At 40.3% G+C, this 14,152-nt stretch overlaps 1 long non-coding RNA gene across 1 annotated transcript; it reads left to right on the top strand.

Annotated features, from left to right (window-relative positions):
- The first annotated feature begins 1,555 nt into the window (after window positions 1–1,555).
- LOC129525482 (uncharacterized) lies at window positions 1,556–4,536 on the top strand. Its single transcript, XR_008669815.2, has 4 exons — window positions 1,556–1,634; window positions 2,482–2,538; window positions 3,152–3,255; window positions 4,501–4,536. It is a non-coding gene; the product is annotated as an uncharacterized lncRNA (long non-coding RNA).
- Window positions 4,537–14,152: the final 9,616 nt, after the last annotated feature.

Here is a 14,152-nt window from a genome sequence, read left to right as displayed (position 1 = left end):
ACGTCCTTGGTGCCTAGAACACCTTGGTGCCTAGACACATAATAGAATCAATAAATGTTGGTAGAATGGGTGAAATAATGAATGCCTTTACTGCTTCATTCACCTGTTGATATTCTGCCCATGTTTAAAAGGCCTAACTGCACATTTACTGCTTCTGTAAAATCTTACCTTATTCTCTAAGTTGGAATAAATTGGTCCTATCTTGCTGCTACCATAGGTCATTGTTTCTATTGGTTGTATCACTATTTTAACAATTATGTCCTGTATGAAAGAACAGATGCAGGGAAACACAAGCTGCATACCCATCTCAAGAACTCTGCAAAGATGGATATTTCGAATGAGGGTCCTCAGGTAACTAGGGAGAAAGCAATGTGGCTAGAGACTTTGAAACTGTCAGACATGTCTTTTGATACTAGTGAGGTTCTATCTAATCTTACTAGTCTTCTTAACCTTGACCTAAATTGTGTCTGGTGAGATTAAGACATGTCAAAGTATATTTGGCAGGTTGGATGGAAGACTCTGCCAACAATCTATTTGCATGAAAGACTATGAGAGAACTTAGGCCAAAGGAAAAGTCAGACTGACAAATGGACTCTAAGGTACTAGAGGTAGAGAAGAGGGATAATTCTAAGAAGAAGGTGATATTTCTCATAGGATTTATCTCCTGGCCCAGTCCTCATGGCTCCTTTCTGAGTTCTATGGGGTGCGGGTTGTGAGGGAGTGTCAGGTATCCAGATAATCAGGAAAAGCTGTTTCATGGATGCTTTGCAAGGCACAGGGGTATGGAAGCTTGCCGTGTGGCAGCACCAAGAGCTACGGAGGTCTGTATGCCTGAGGTCGCTCCTCTCTTAATTGTCCTGATCACCAACAAAAAGAGTCTAGCTCCAGGCACGCTGAGGTTGAGGGAGCTTTTGAAGTTGGAGTACAGGCAACAAAAGATATGGGAGGGCACCTAAATCTCTCTGATTATTACCTTGGGCCTGGTAGGGCCCTTAACGTCTCCCATGACCGATGTTTTTTTATAACGTTGATGAGAAAAAATATCAATTCCTGGTTGGCGCCACTGTCTGTGTGGAGTTTACAGGTTCCCACATTCTCCCCATGTCTGCCTGAATTTTCTCTGAGTACTCCAGTTTCCTCCTACATCCCAAAGCTGTGCACATCAGGTTCACCTGGTGTGTCTGAATGGTCCCAGTGTGAATGAGTGTGAGTGTGTGTGTGAATGTGCCCTGTGATGGAATGGCATCCTGTCTGAGTTGGTTCCCGTCTTGCACCCTGAGCTGCTGGATAGGCTCCAGTCACCTGCTACTCTGAACTGGAAAAATTGGGTAAGTAATTGTCTCACTTGTTTTTATCAATCTTTCTTAAATGTATATATAATTCACATTTATTTCAATGTTTAATATTAGAAGTATTTTGGTCTTTACTTAGAAGTCCAGTGATGTTTTTGTGACCAAAACTATGTCATAGGAATTAACTCTTCCTTTTATCAATTAGCCTATGATACGATGGGTTTTGTTACATGTTGTCTTTCTTAAAGTTACCATTTCCAGGAGGCTGTGAATGACATGAAGTGAGGACTTACTGCATCTGAAGAGTCCCTGAAGGAGCTTCCTGCAGTTTTCCTTATAAGGGTCTGTTAGCTGTAGTTACCACGTAGTATCAGCTCAGTCCTTTCTCTTTGGCCCCAGTTCCCTTCTGTCCCCCACTGGCTGCTTGCAAAGCAGGAGGAAAAAGGCTTTCCACACTCATAGCCCGTCTTGAGAATGCCAATGTCCACATCTGGACTACTTCCTTTACACTCTCCCAAACCTCCTGATCCTCCAGGTGCTGGAGTGTTTCTGGAGTTAATTGTACCTGAGGCCTGAGGTAGTGATATGGGGGTGGGGATGGAGCATACTACTCTTTGTCACAATGTGTCACTCAGGCCCAGCAACAGCTGTGCTTGAATTCAGTTGCATGATGAAATTTCTCTTGAACAGTTGAATCAGCTGCTTTTCTGACTCCTCTCCACATGAAGTTCAAAAACCCCCAAAGTGAGCCAGAGAAAATTCCTTTTTGAGAGGGCTGCTATGCTGAGCCTGTGAATAATTACTCCTTACTTAATTTTTTTCTAGACTGTTTTAACAATAGAACTATGGATTGTTCTTTATTGCTACATGGCATGAGAATCGAAGGAAAAGGCTCTGTGAGATTTCTTTCCCTAGAAAGGAGGTTTTTGATCAAGCCATTATGAGGGTCTAATGGCTGAGTTCAACACGTGCTTTTAAGCTGACCAGTATTATCCACCCTCGTTCATATATTGAAAACACACGTACATGCATGTAAACACACACGTGCACACACACACAAACACTATCTGGCTGTGCCTTGTACAGAGGAAGAATAGGCACAATTCTATCCCCTTCATACTCTGCTTTCTTTCTCTCCCCTGCCATCCCTGACACAACCATAAAGATAAAGTTCCTTTCTCCTTCTCAGGTATAAAAGAGTGGCTCTTTTTTGCACGTGTCTAAATAGAGACAAGTGGAAACTAGGGTAAGTATATGTTGGGTAATGCAGCTTTTACGTTCCTACTGATCCATACCAGATGCTCTGCACATACTTGTGTTTATGTGCATGTGTAAGGGGGAGGAGTGTCTATAGATGTTTGTCGAATTATGCATTATGGTTAGGAAATGGGTTAGGATGACTAAGAGTTGGGCAGATGTAGCTCAGTACAAAAGGCAATCTTTCATATCCTTCAGAGTGTTTTTGGAGTTATAAAAGATATACTCCATAGGCAAAATCCCAGAACATTACATGGCATAAAGCAGGTGGTCAATAAACATTATTTCTCATTTTAAAGTTCCTCTTACTTCAAGGATCTTGGGGTTTCTTTTCCCTATTAAAAAAATAGCTCTTAAGAAAAAAGATCTGATATTAATTCACATCTTTGTATGAATATATGCTACCCAGGCTCCCCCACTCTTGGTTTGCATTTTAAGTTCTATAACAAATTGCAGACTAGAGGACTTTATCTGGTATTAAAGGAATAGTAGGAGTCAGAACAAAGCTGGAGAGGTTATTTTAGGAACAGAAGGGCTCTTCCTCCATGTTTCTAAATTATGCCAATGTAAGTGTCTCCTTCTCCCCCCATGCATACAAAAAGGGATTCTTCTGATGTGTGATGAATATGAACATTTATGTATGCATTCCATGTGGGAACAAGACCTAGACACCGGTGGACAGCAGCATGCAGCTTAAAAGCACGTGGTATGCATCTTCCTTTTGAAGCTAATAAATAGCTTGGCCATAATCCTTCTCACTATGGAAAGAAGTCTCACAGAGCCTTTTCTATCCATCTTGGTGCCAAGTAGAAAGAAGAACAATTCAGAGTTATTTTATTTAAATGGTTTGGAAAGCCAAAATAAGAATGTTTCATATTGCTTGCAGATTCAACATGTCAGTCCTTGAAAGAGTGAGCTTTCCATGAATTAATTAAAGATTGGAGTCACTTTTCAGTGAACTATCATACCTTTCCAAACATATCTGTAAAGGTTTCAAAACAATTATTATCTTAGCGGCTTTCTTTATTTAGTACTTTTCTTTGGGAAAGAACTGCTTTTATATAGGAAAATACCTTAGTAAATCACTGGGGTTGAGAGGTTGAAGGTGTGGTCCATGTGAACATAGACTAGCAGGAGACAATCAAAAGGAGAAGAAACAAAGAAAAAAGAAAGAAAGAGAGAACACACAATAAATCATCCATAGAAGTAGCTAAGATAGGAGAGGGGAAAGGGTAGGGTCTAGCGGCATGGTAGGAAGATAGTGTCCAAGTTGGAGGATATCTAAAATACTTTCTAAAGGGCAGATACAGCTGGTAAGGAAATTTCAGTTGCTTATGCTGCTTTATATTTATTTCTATGCCTTCACAAACCTTTAAAAAGGCCCATGTGAGTGGATTTTTTAAAAAATTAGAGAAAGAAGTTATGTTGAATACATGATTCAGAGTGAGGTCAGCTTAGGATTCATGAACTGAACTGAAATTGAGTGTAAATTGTTCAGCTCAAAGGTGATCATGAGTGTATAAGTCCCCTGGGGATTTGCAGAAATTGTAGAAAGGCACTGAACTTTTCACACAGCGCAGAATGGGGAAATCAAGTCAGTCGTATCTAAATTACTCAAGTCATACCTTAAGTCATCATCTGAGTTATAAATCATTTGTGCAAAGTGAGGACCACATTGGTGTTCTCAGTTCCCTGACCCTTAATTTGCATTGCCAGACTGACTCTCAATGCTCTTCCAATAAATCTCAAGGAGGCTCTTGGAAGAGCAATTGTGATTTTTAAAAATAGTTCATCTTACACATACTAGAAAGATGTGCCTTTGAATGAATTTCTCGGATTAAAATATATTTTCCAAGTCTCCTGAGGTTAGCAAATGGTACTCTTTCTTTCTGGCTCCTTTCAACTTTTACACAACACAAACAAATGAAGATCTGTCTTGTTCACTCCACAGATCCTTAAATGAAGATTTTGAAAAGAGTGGGGGAGGAAAGGCAGTGAAGAGGGAAGTCAAGACGGACTTATTCCTGCTTGATTTCAAGATGAAAAGACTGTTCATCCCTGAAAATTCCACGGGGAATCAGAGGGAGGGAGAGAAACAAGTCCTTGTTTGTACAGAACTGTTCACAAATGTTATATCATGGGGTCAGATTCACATACTGGGTAAACCTTGAAGAAAAAATTCCCAAGGGATTCCATAGGATGTGAAGCAGGCCAAAAACTTTGTTACTTGTCTTTTTGTCCCGTGAGACCTACACATCAACAGTTTTAAAACAGAAAAGTAGGATAGTTAGTACCTTTGAAGAGCCACTCCAGATGTCTAGGTCCAACTAAATTTGTCTACAAATTTCTGTGGTTATTTATAGCTTCTTTTTTTATAGCTTTAGGATCTTCAGTAAGGCTGAGACTTAAGGGAGCTGTTTCAGATCCAGGAGAAATCATAGAAATGTGTACGTGTTCCTACTAGTCTAATCCTATCCCCAAGGCCAAATAGGGTGGTGCAGTATGTGTGGCTTATTTTTCATAGCTCGAGGAAGGACAAGTGAAGATTCAGGATGAAACAGAACTAAGTCTGGCTAGGCTAGTGACAAACACTTAAATTACCTAAGTCATAGATTAACCAGTAAAAAATGATTTCTGCTCCCAGCTCACACCTACTGGGACCAGATGATAATGATGGTGATGATGATAATAATGATGATGATGTCAATATTTTTTGAGTATTTGCTATGTACCAAAAGTCTTTTGCACTACTCAAAAGACTTGACATACATTGTTTTATTAAATTCTCACAATAATCCTATATGGTAGCCTTTGCTATTCCTGTTGTAAAGATGAAGAAACAGAGGTTCAGTAAATTCAATTAACTTGTTCAAGGTGGTACAGCTAGTAGATAAGCCTGGAATGTGAATCCAAAAGCGTCTGACTTGACCATTGTCCTACAGTGCCTCTCTATTAGTAACTCAAATCAGGCCTCCTAGTTGAAGTGTAAAGTAAGGCTGGGGATAGAACTCTCAATAAAATGGTGACTTTACTGAGGGTGACTCTCAATAAAATGATGCATTACATAAGGGAATAGCCAGCATTTCTCCATTTCATGAAAGTTCCTTCTCACAGTGGAGCAAGGATTCTCTTCTCTCTTCCATCTTTTGCCTGTCATCAAAACTGGCTGTCAAGTAAGAATTTAATATACTCATTCAAAGTAGGCAAACTGTAATAAAAATGGTGAACTGGCTCATGACAAGATTTGGAATCTCCACAGGAAGCAAAATCTTGAGTCCAACAAATTAATCCACAGCAGCAGATTTTCAGGTTTGCAGAGTTAAGTGAGTAAAAGAGACATGTTTTCAACTTGGAATATGGGGAGTAAGTGGGGAGGTGGCTTTTTTCCTTCTCGAATCAACTCAGTAGGTGAACTCTTCATGCAACTGAAAAGTGCATTGTGAGTTGAAAACCTCTAAAATATATCAGTATACCCATTCTGAGCTTCCTGCAGGCTGACTTTAAAAATTGCTCAACTTCTTTGCTAAGAATGCAAAGAATAATTTGGATATGCCTGGGTACTGTCCTGCCCCACAACCTCTTCAAAACAGCCTTTGAAATCTATTAGCGTCAAAAAATGCCCTTCGGGGTACTAGGCCTGTTTATCTTGAAAAGTTCCTCTCAGACATCCTGGCAGGGGATGGGAAAATGGTTCAGCCACTCACAGTTCTTATGCCCTTCGAATTCTAGTATTTGTATTTGTCTGAGTCGATTCTCTTCTGGATGTCTTCCCTAACTAGGCTTAAGACCCTTTCTCACAAACCTGCTATCCTTTTTTTTTCCCTTCTTCTAGTTTTTATAATGATTTGTTTGGTTTTAGGTCATCAGCCAGAGAAGGGATAAATGCCCTGTAAATTAAATATGCAGAGAAAGCTTTCTTTCCTCATCTCCTCAATGTCAAGAAAAATCTTCAATCTTAAAAAAAAAAAGAAAGAAAGAAAGAAAAGAAAAGAGTTGCTATTTCTGTGGGATCAAAGAAAAATAATTATGATTTCGTAATGCCTTAAACAAAACTTTGGGTCCTATGTATTTGTTCAGAAATTAAAACTCAAAGATCATTGATTGCACAATGCCACTGTTTTGTAAATAGCTTTAATCCACTTTACAATTCTCCCAGTTCTAAATTTGTGCTCCTATCTTCCAAGGCCCATCATTTTCATGAGTCACCAGTCGTGAGGAGTGCAAGTTTTTAAAGACTGAGATCCAGCCAAACAACGCCTGGGCTCCTCAGTGTTTACACAGACAGCCCTGGCTAGTCTAGTAATCATTGTCTTGTTTCCTTATAGGAAAAGCTAGAAACGTACAGGGTAAACAGGGCAGCAACTAATATATACTGAGAATCTACTATGTGCTAAGCACACTGCTGTGCACTTTAAAATTCAATCTTTGTCACAGTCCTACGTGGTAAATATTATTTCTCACTTTTTTCACATGAAGAAACCAAGATTTAGAGAGATGAGGTAATTCACCTAAGGAAACAAAAGCTAAGGGTAAGGTCAAAGTCACTATTCCTATGCTTCGCTCATCCTAACCCATCACACTGCTTCCCTACACTGCAGAGCCTCAGCCAAAGATGGCTTTGGGAATAAATGAATCATTTGAAAGGTCTCTGCCTGGCCATGATCCTCATATTTCTGCAAGACCTAACCAGCTAATGATGCCCAGAGCATGTGTCAACTAAGCCCTGGCTCGGGATAACGTTTCTGGGCTTAGTTACAGTATGGAGTTCATTCTTGATTCATGAGCTGATGCTAAGCACTGTGTCCTCCAGGCTGGAGTTACCTCTGGAACCACAAGATCATTGCTCCTTCTTTCATCACTTGGACTCAGTGGTTACTAACTCCTTCTAAATGAAGCAATTAATTGAAGTCTATTAAAAGAAATTTCTAAAACCAGTGATTTCAAAATCCATTTACTGCACCAAATTTGGAGAGAGCGTTTCCTTCCATTACCTAACTGGAGCTCAAGTGGTAGAGACAAAATAATAGTAATATTAATAATAATCATAAAGAAGAAGAAAGAAATTACAATAACCAAAACCCATTGAGTGAGCTATTTTCTTTAGTCTACAACTTACAATAACCAAAAAGGAATCAGCAGCCCCAACATTCAAATCCCTAGAAGAGCGCCCTGTAAGAATCTATACAAAGCGCATGTGAGATCTTCAGCTGCTACTAGGAGTGGGGGTGAGATGATATAAAATACTTCAATTTAAAAGACAATCGAGTTATTTCAGCCAGCACTCATACTTCGCAGGTGACAAGGGAGAGGAGCAAGAACTGATAACAGTTTAGTTCTTTCTGTGATGTAGGTATTATGCTGGGCAAGTTCATACATTTATGTTATCGTTAAATTCTCATAAAAATCATCAAAGGCAGCTATTATGATCTGCATTTTAGAGGACATGGATGATCACGAAATTTTTTTTAAGTAACCTATTCCAGGATGAGTCCAATCACTTCAAGCTTTGTTGATATCATACAGTTCTGAGTAAAAGAACCTTCCAGTCATTAACCTCATCTAGGTGTACAAGACAAATAACTGGAGATCTATGTGATTCACATTCTGGATTGTTGAATATTCCTATGTGTCTATTGCCTCTTTTTTTCAGAGACTCTATTAAAAGGATATATTTTCAAAAAGCAAAACAGCCTCACACAACAAAATGAATAGGAGAGCGCCATGGGGGATTTTAATAAATGTGTAGAATTCAGAAGGTGGAAGGAATAATGTCAAGTGATGAAGGAGAGGGGAGAAAGACACCACCTTGAAAAGTGGGAACTTCAAGCTTGAATGTGAGCAGGATACTGCAGCACAGGAAGTAGCTGACCTGCCTGGTAAAATCAAGAAGGGCTCTGGATTCAAAAAGGAGGTGGGAGAAAGGTAAGCTGAAGTCAAAGATGTATATATAGAAAGAGTTGGCCCTAGCCACACCTTTCTCTCACCTCTACATGCTATATAAATCCAGGTCCTTGCCCATAAGCAAAATAATTGGAGAGTTCTCTAATGGAATAGAATGTACTGCTTGGGGAGGAACTAGGATAGCCAATGTGGGTGTTAGTGACCCAGCATAAGGCCCTCCTCATTCATTCCCTGGGGCTCCCCATCATCAAGGCAGGTCCCATAGCACTCAGCTTGGAGTAAACCTACCAGTGGACACACCTACAGGCATACACAGAGCTCCTGGGCAGTCTGCTTATTGCTCATTTTGATGTCTGGAGAGACAACCAAAAATCACCAGACACTTGAGGAAAACCTACAATAAGAAAGAGAAGTGCCAAGATAAGCACACCAGCTATTCCCTAGAGGAAAAAGAGAACTTGGGGAATAGAAGAAAACTTACAGAACATAATTAATTTAGTGTACTCAGAAGTACTGAAGAATCTGTGGCATGGATAAAACAAGAAGAGAATGTTTTATTTTTAAAAAAGTATAATTGAAGAACAAAAAGGATTGTTTTAGAAATTAAAAATACCCTGACAACATTGAATATTCAGAGTAGATGGAGTACAAAGCCGAGTTGAGGAAAGCTTCTAGAAAATAGAACAACGGAGAGTTAGGAAGAAAATATAAACAAAAAAATAAGAGGCATTAAAGATCAATCCTAGGAGATATGACATGTTATTAACTACAATTTTAGAGATAACAGAGGGTGGGAAATGATCAAAAACAAAATAAAAAAGAATTTCCTGAAGATGATGGGAGGGTATCTTTAAATATAAAGAGGTTGCACAGTGCCCAGCATGATAAACAAAGTATTATTCACACAGTATTTTAAAATTTCAGAACACCAAAGATTAAGAGAATAACTTACACCTTGTCAGAGACAGAGAGATGGAGGAAAACAGGAGCTAAGTCCTCATAGATCATAATGTGAAGCTATTAGCTAAAACTCGAAAGTCTACAACAATTGCGACAACAACATAAGCTTATTATTTAGGATAACCAACAGAGGACCTAAAAACAGGGACCATTAAAAATTAGTTATCTCTGAGGAGCAGGACTTAGGGACGTGAGTGGGCCGTATGGTGGGATTGTGAATTTTTATCATCAGTGTGCAAGCATTACTTTGGATAAATATCTATGTCTATATCATCTATATCTATATCCACACATATAAAATAAATAAAAAATATGTATATCAATACATATTAGAGTCAATACATAATATAACCTATATATTACATAAAATACCATATGTAGTTATTATATATATTACATATTATCTGTGTATGTGTCTTTAAAAGTAGTATTTGCAGGTTGTATGATTATTACCCATTGAGAATAAACCCATCAAGCAATGTCTCTTACGTCAAACACTTAAACAAGGTTTAGTCTTGCCAATACCTATTGCAGTACATGCATAATTATTGATGAATTTAATACAGAGTTATAAAATTATATCCTGAAAAGGTCTTCTAGTGGGCGAGAAAATAAGCCTCCTACCAATACAACTTTCAAATAGTCAGTGGCTCCTAGCAGTTTAGGAGGCTGAGGCAGGTTGATTGCTTGAGCTCAGGAGTTCAGGACTAGCCTGGGCAACACTGTGAAACCCCATCTCTACTAAAATACAAAAAATTAGCCGGGTGTGGCGGTGTGCACCTGTAGTCCCAGCTACTCAGGAGGTTGAGGCACATGAATTGCTTGAACCCAGGAGGCGGAGGTTGCAGTGAGCCGAGATCATACCACTGCACTCCCGCCTGGGTGACAGAGCAAGACTCCATTTCCAAATATATATATATATATATACACATGATAGTAATGGCTTAGGCTGAGCTAATAGACTGTAAAAATAGTTGGTTGAAAAGTGAGAACATCAAGCTGAAAACGCTTGTGATTTTCTGATCTTAACTGGAATGTTTTTTAAAACCTTAATTTCAGCAAACCTGTTTGTGTATATAGGGAGTGAGCCATAGGCACTGTGGAACATTTGACTCTTCCTGCTGCTAAACATGCTGGGAGAAAGAAGCTTCTGGAAGCTGGTTGAATTATTTTAAGCCATGACAAATTCCTTTACAAGAGGAAGGAGAAATAGTTTTCTAGTTGGTCCCTTTGCAGCTTAAAGGATTGGTCTTACGTGGGAGATGCCACCAGGTAATGGATCAGAGTCCTTGCTTCATGGTAGAGACTGGAAAATTCTGATCTATGGGATCTAAAACATTTGGCCAAAACTAAAGACTATGATAAAGTGGAAAGAAGAGAGTTAAACAAATGCATGAGAGAGAAAAAAAAGTAGGAGTAAGAAAGATTAGATTCCTGCTCAGTATGTGAGAAATGCAGACGTGCTATATAATCCCAGCGAGCACAGTATTCATTAGGCTCACCAGCAGCTGTCTGGGGCTTAAGTTGCCATTGGTGGTGTTTTTCTAAGCCTGCTACCTTTTCAATTGACTATGTGAAAAGCATTCCTCAGAGTTACGGTATGGTGCAGACTATGCTAAATTACAGAGGGTAATTTCCCTGAAGGGAGATGAGCTGCAGAAAGATAAAACCAAGGACTCGCGAGAAAAAAGTATTGATGGAGAAATGAAGAGTGCAAGGAGATGGAGTAAGCAGCGTTGGCCAGTAATGTAATAATTCAAAGACCGCAGGTAAAAAACAGCCTCCTGGGATGGGCCAGCTCGTCATGCACTCAGTCAAGAAAGGAAAACAAGAAGCCAAATAATGTGGTGAAATTGTTTTTCTGAGAGAGGAGCTGCTATAAATACAGATGCTTTGGGATAGAAGGAACAAGAGACAAGAGAGCAAGCCTGGATTCGGAATGAGATGCAGATTCCAGCTCCAAGTATTATTCCCAGGTATTGAAGGGAAAAACACTAAGGTGATGGGAGCTTCTAATATAAATGCCTTCATGTTATAAGATGATTAATTCAAGCTTATGTGTCAGGCAGAATCATAGACTCGGTAATAACATTGCCTTTTGGTCTGAAGATCTTTCCCTAGGGGTGGAGGATAAGAATGCAATTAAGAGGAGAACGTTAGGAGGAGCCACCCCAGGCACAATTCTGAAGGTGGACAGACCTTATGATGGCTCCCTAATTCCTGCCCCCTGGTGTTCACACCATGTATAATCCTCTTCACTTATGTGTGGGTGGGGCACACTCCCACCATTGACTTGCTTCTAGGCAATAGACTCTGGGAAAGGTGGTGGTGCCACTCCCAGGATTAATTTAGGCTATTTATATAAGACTCCATCTTAGCAGACTGGAGCAAGAGATTCTCCTTGCTGGCTTGTTAAAGCAAGCAGTTGGCTTGTTGAAGGAACTACAGGTGATCTCCAGGAACTGTAGGGAAATTCTAGGACCTGAGGTCATACAGCCACAAGAAAATGTTCTGCCATCAACTTGATGAGCTTGGATGTGGAGTCCCCAGTTGAACTCCAGATGAGAACGCAGGCTGGTTGAACCCCTTTTCTGCAGCTTTGTGAGACCCTGAAGCAGAGGACTCGCCTAAGCCATGCCCAAACTCCTGATGCACAGAAACTGTGAGATACTAAATGTGTGCTGGTTTGTCACTAAATGTGTAGTACTTGGAAACAGGTGAAAAAGAATAAAATATGGCATCAGATAACCTCTAAACCACAAATAGGAAAGTGGGCATGATGCCAGGTGTCACTATTAAATTACATTAAGACTTCCCTGATGTTCACGGCCCAAGGCCCACCTAATGTTAAGCTCTTGTCACCTCTGAATGTTCCTACTTTCCTTGAGATAGAATCCATTTGTTGTACTACTGACCAAAGGACGACAAAACATGTTCCCAGTCTGTCAATATGGAAAGTTGCCCTATGCAAAGTTGTGAAGTGGGAAAATTTGTTTTCCTACTCTTTTGAGAGTTTCTGTCCCCGTGCAGAACCTTTCGCCCAAAGGACATAAATAGCCTCTTCCTACCCCTTACCTTCCCTGCCCTACCCTATGCTCTGTACCCTTTTGAATTACCTTCTTTAAATCTTGCCTGTTTCTGTATCCTATTCCTCAGATCTTGCCTGGTATCAATGAATCCGTGCTTAGAGTAACCACAAGACACCAGCTTAATGAATCATCTCACCCCAATAGCATCCGTACTTTTTCACAGATGTCTTCAAAACTTTAACCATCAAGGAACTCAAGAAACTGATGAGCAGATATATGGTCTAGGCAAGTCTTCCAGGGCTCCACAAACCACGCCACACAGGGACAATAGGAAACAGAGCTTTCTACTCTCTTACAGAAATCTGCCTTGCATTTCCTTCCCACTGCAGGCCTCTTGCTGGTTGGAGCCCATGTTGAGTGGCCATTGTGTGTATTCCAGAAGCAGTAACGGCAGCATCTGTGTAGTGCCTGGCAGGTATCAGACTTTCCTCCATGTGGAAAGGGCATTGGACAACTTGTCTTATCACAATATATTTCTCACATCTGAGTTTTTTTCAGAATTCACCATTAAAGTATATAATTTCTGAGCTGCAGTGAAATGTGCCTTCCTTATGGAAGCAATGGGAGAGAAGCTAGGCAGTAGTCCCCCCCTTACCCATGGGAGATACATTTCAAGACCCCCCAGTGGATGCTTGAAACAGATGGTAGTACCAAACCCTTATATATACTGTTTTTTCCTATACGCACATACCTATGATCAAGTTCAACTTATAAATTAAGCATAGTACTCTTGTGCTGGGCCATGATTAAGTAAAATAAGGGTGACTTGAACACAAGCACTGCTATACTGCACAATCAGTCTGATAACCAAGATGGCTGCTAAGTGGCTAATGGGCAGGTAATATACGTAGTGTGGATACACTGGACAAAGGGATGATTCATGTCCAGAGAGGATGAAGCAGGATGGAATGAGATTTCATCACACTACTCAAAATGGCATGCAATTTAAAACTTATGAATTATTTATTTCTGGAATTCTCCATTTCATATTTTTGGGCCGCAGTTGACTTCGGGTAATTGAAACCACAGAAAGTGAAACCACAGAAAGTGAAACCACAGATAAGATGAGGGCTACTGTACATGGAGCCCAACCACAGACTAGCTGGGCTTCCAGGAGGAAGTGGAATCTCCATACCAGGGAAAGCCCCCTGCTTCCTTCTCCGGGGAAGACTCAGAGAAGTTTTTTGTCACACAAGGAGATTCAGAGAAGTTTTCCACATAGACAATATTCTCTTGGTCTCCGAGCCCTGTGCAACCCACTCCATCTGCCTGAAATGTTCTTCCCTTCGTCCCTTTGAATCCAGATTCAATTTGCATGTACACCTGGACCCCCACCTTGACTGGCTCCAGGCTGGTTAGGGTGCCTACAATGAACTACGCTAGTGATATTTAATACTCTGTCTGGGAAGGACCTGAATTGCCTTCCTCTTCTACCAAAACAGCAAGATTCTTGAAGATATGATCCGTGTCATATTGTTTTTTGTTTTGAGACAGGGTCTTGCTCTGTCACCCAGGCTGGAGTGCAGTGGCAACATCCTAGCTTACTGCAACCTAGAACTCCTGGGCTTGAGTGATCCTCCTTCCTCAGCCTCCCAAAGTGCTGGGATTGCAGGTGTGAACTACCATGCCCAGCTTATTGTTTTATCTGCAGAG

The sequence above is a fragment of the Gorilla gorilla genome, chromosome 9 (genome assembly GCF_029281585.2).
Source record: "Gorilla gorilla gorilla isolate KB3781 chromosome 9, NHGRI_mGorGor1-v2.1_pri, whole genome shotgun sequence".
In the NCBI taxonomy this organism is placed as follows: domain Eukaryota; kingdom Metazoa; phylum Chordata; class Mammalia; order Primates; family Hominidae; genus Gorilla; species Gorilla gorilla.
The sequence above is the reverse complement of the archived record's forward strand: the minus strand, read 5'-3'. Positions and strand labels throughout refer to the sequence as shown.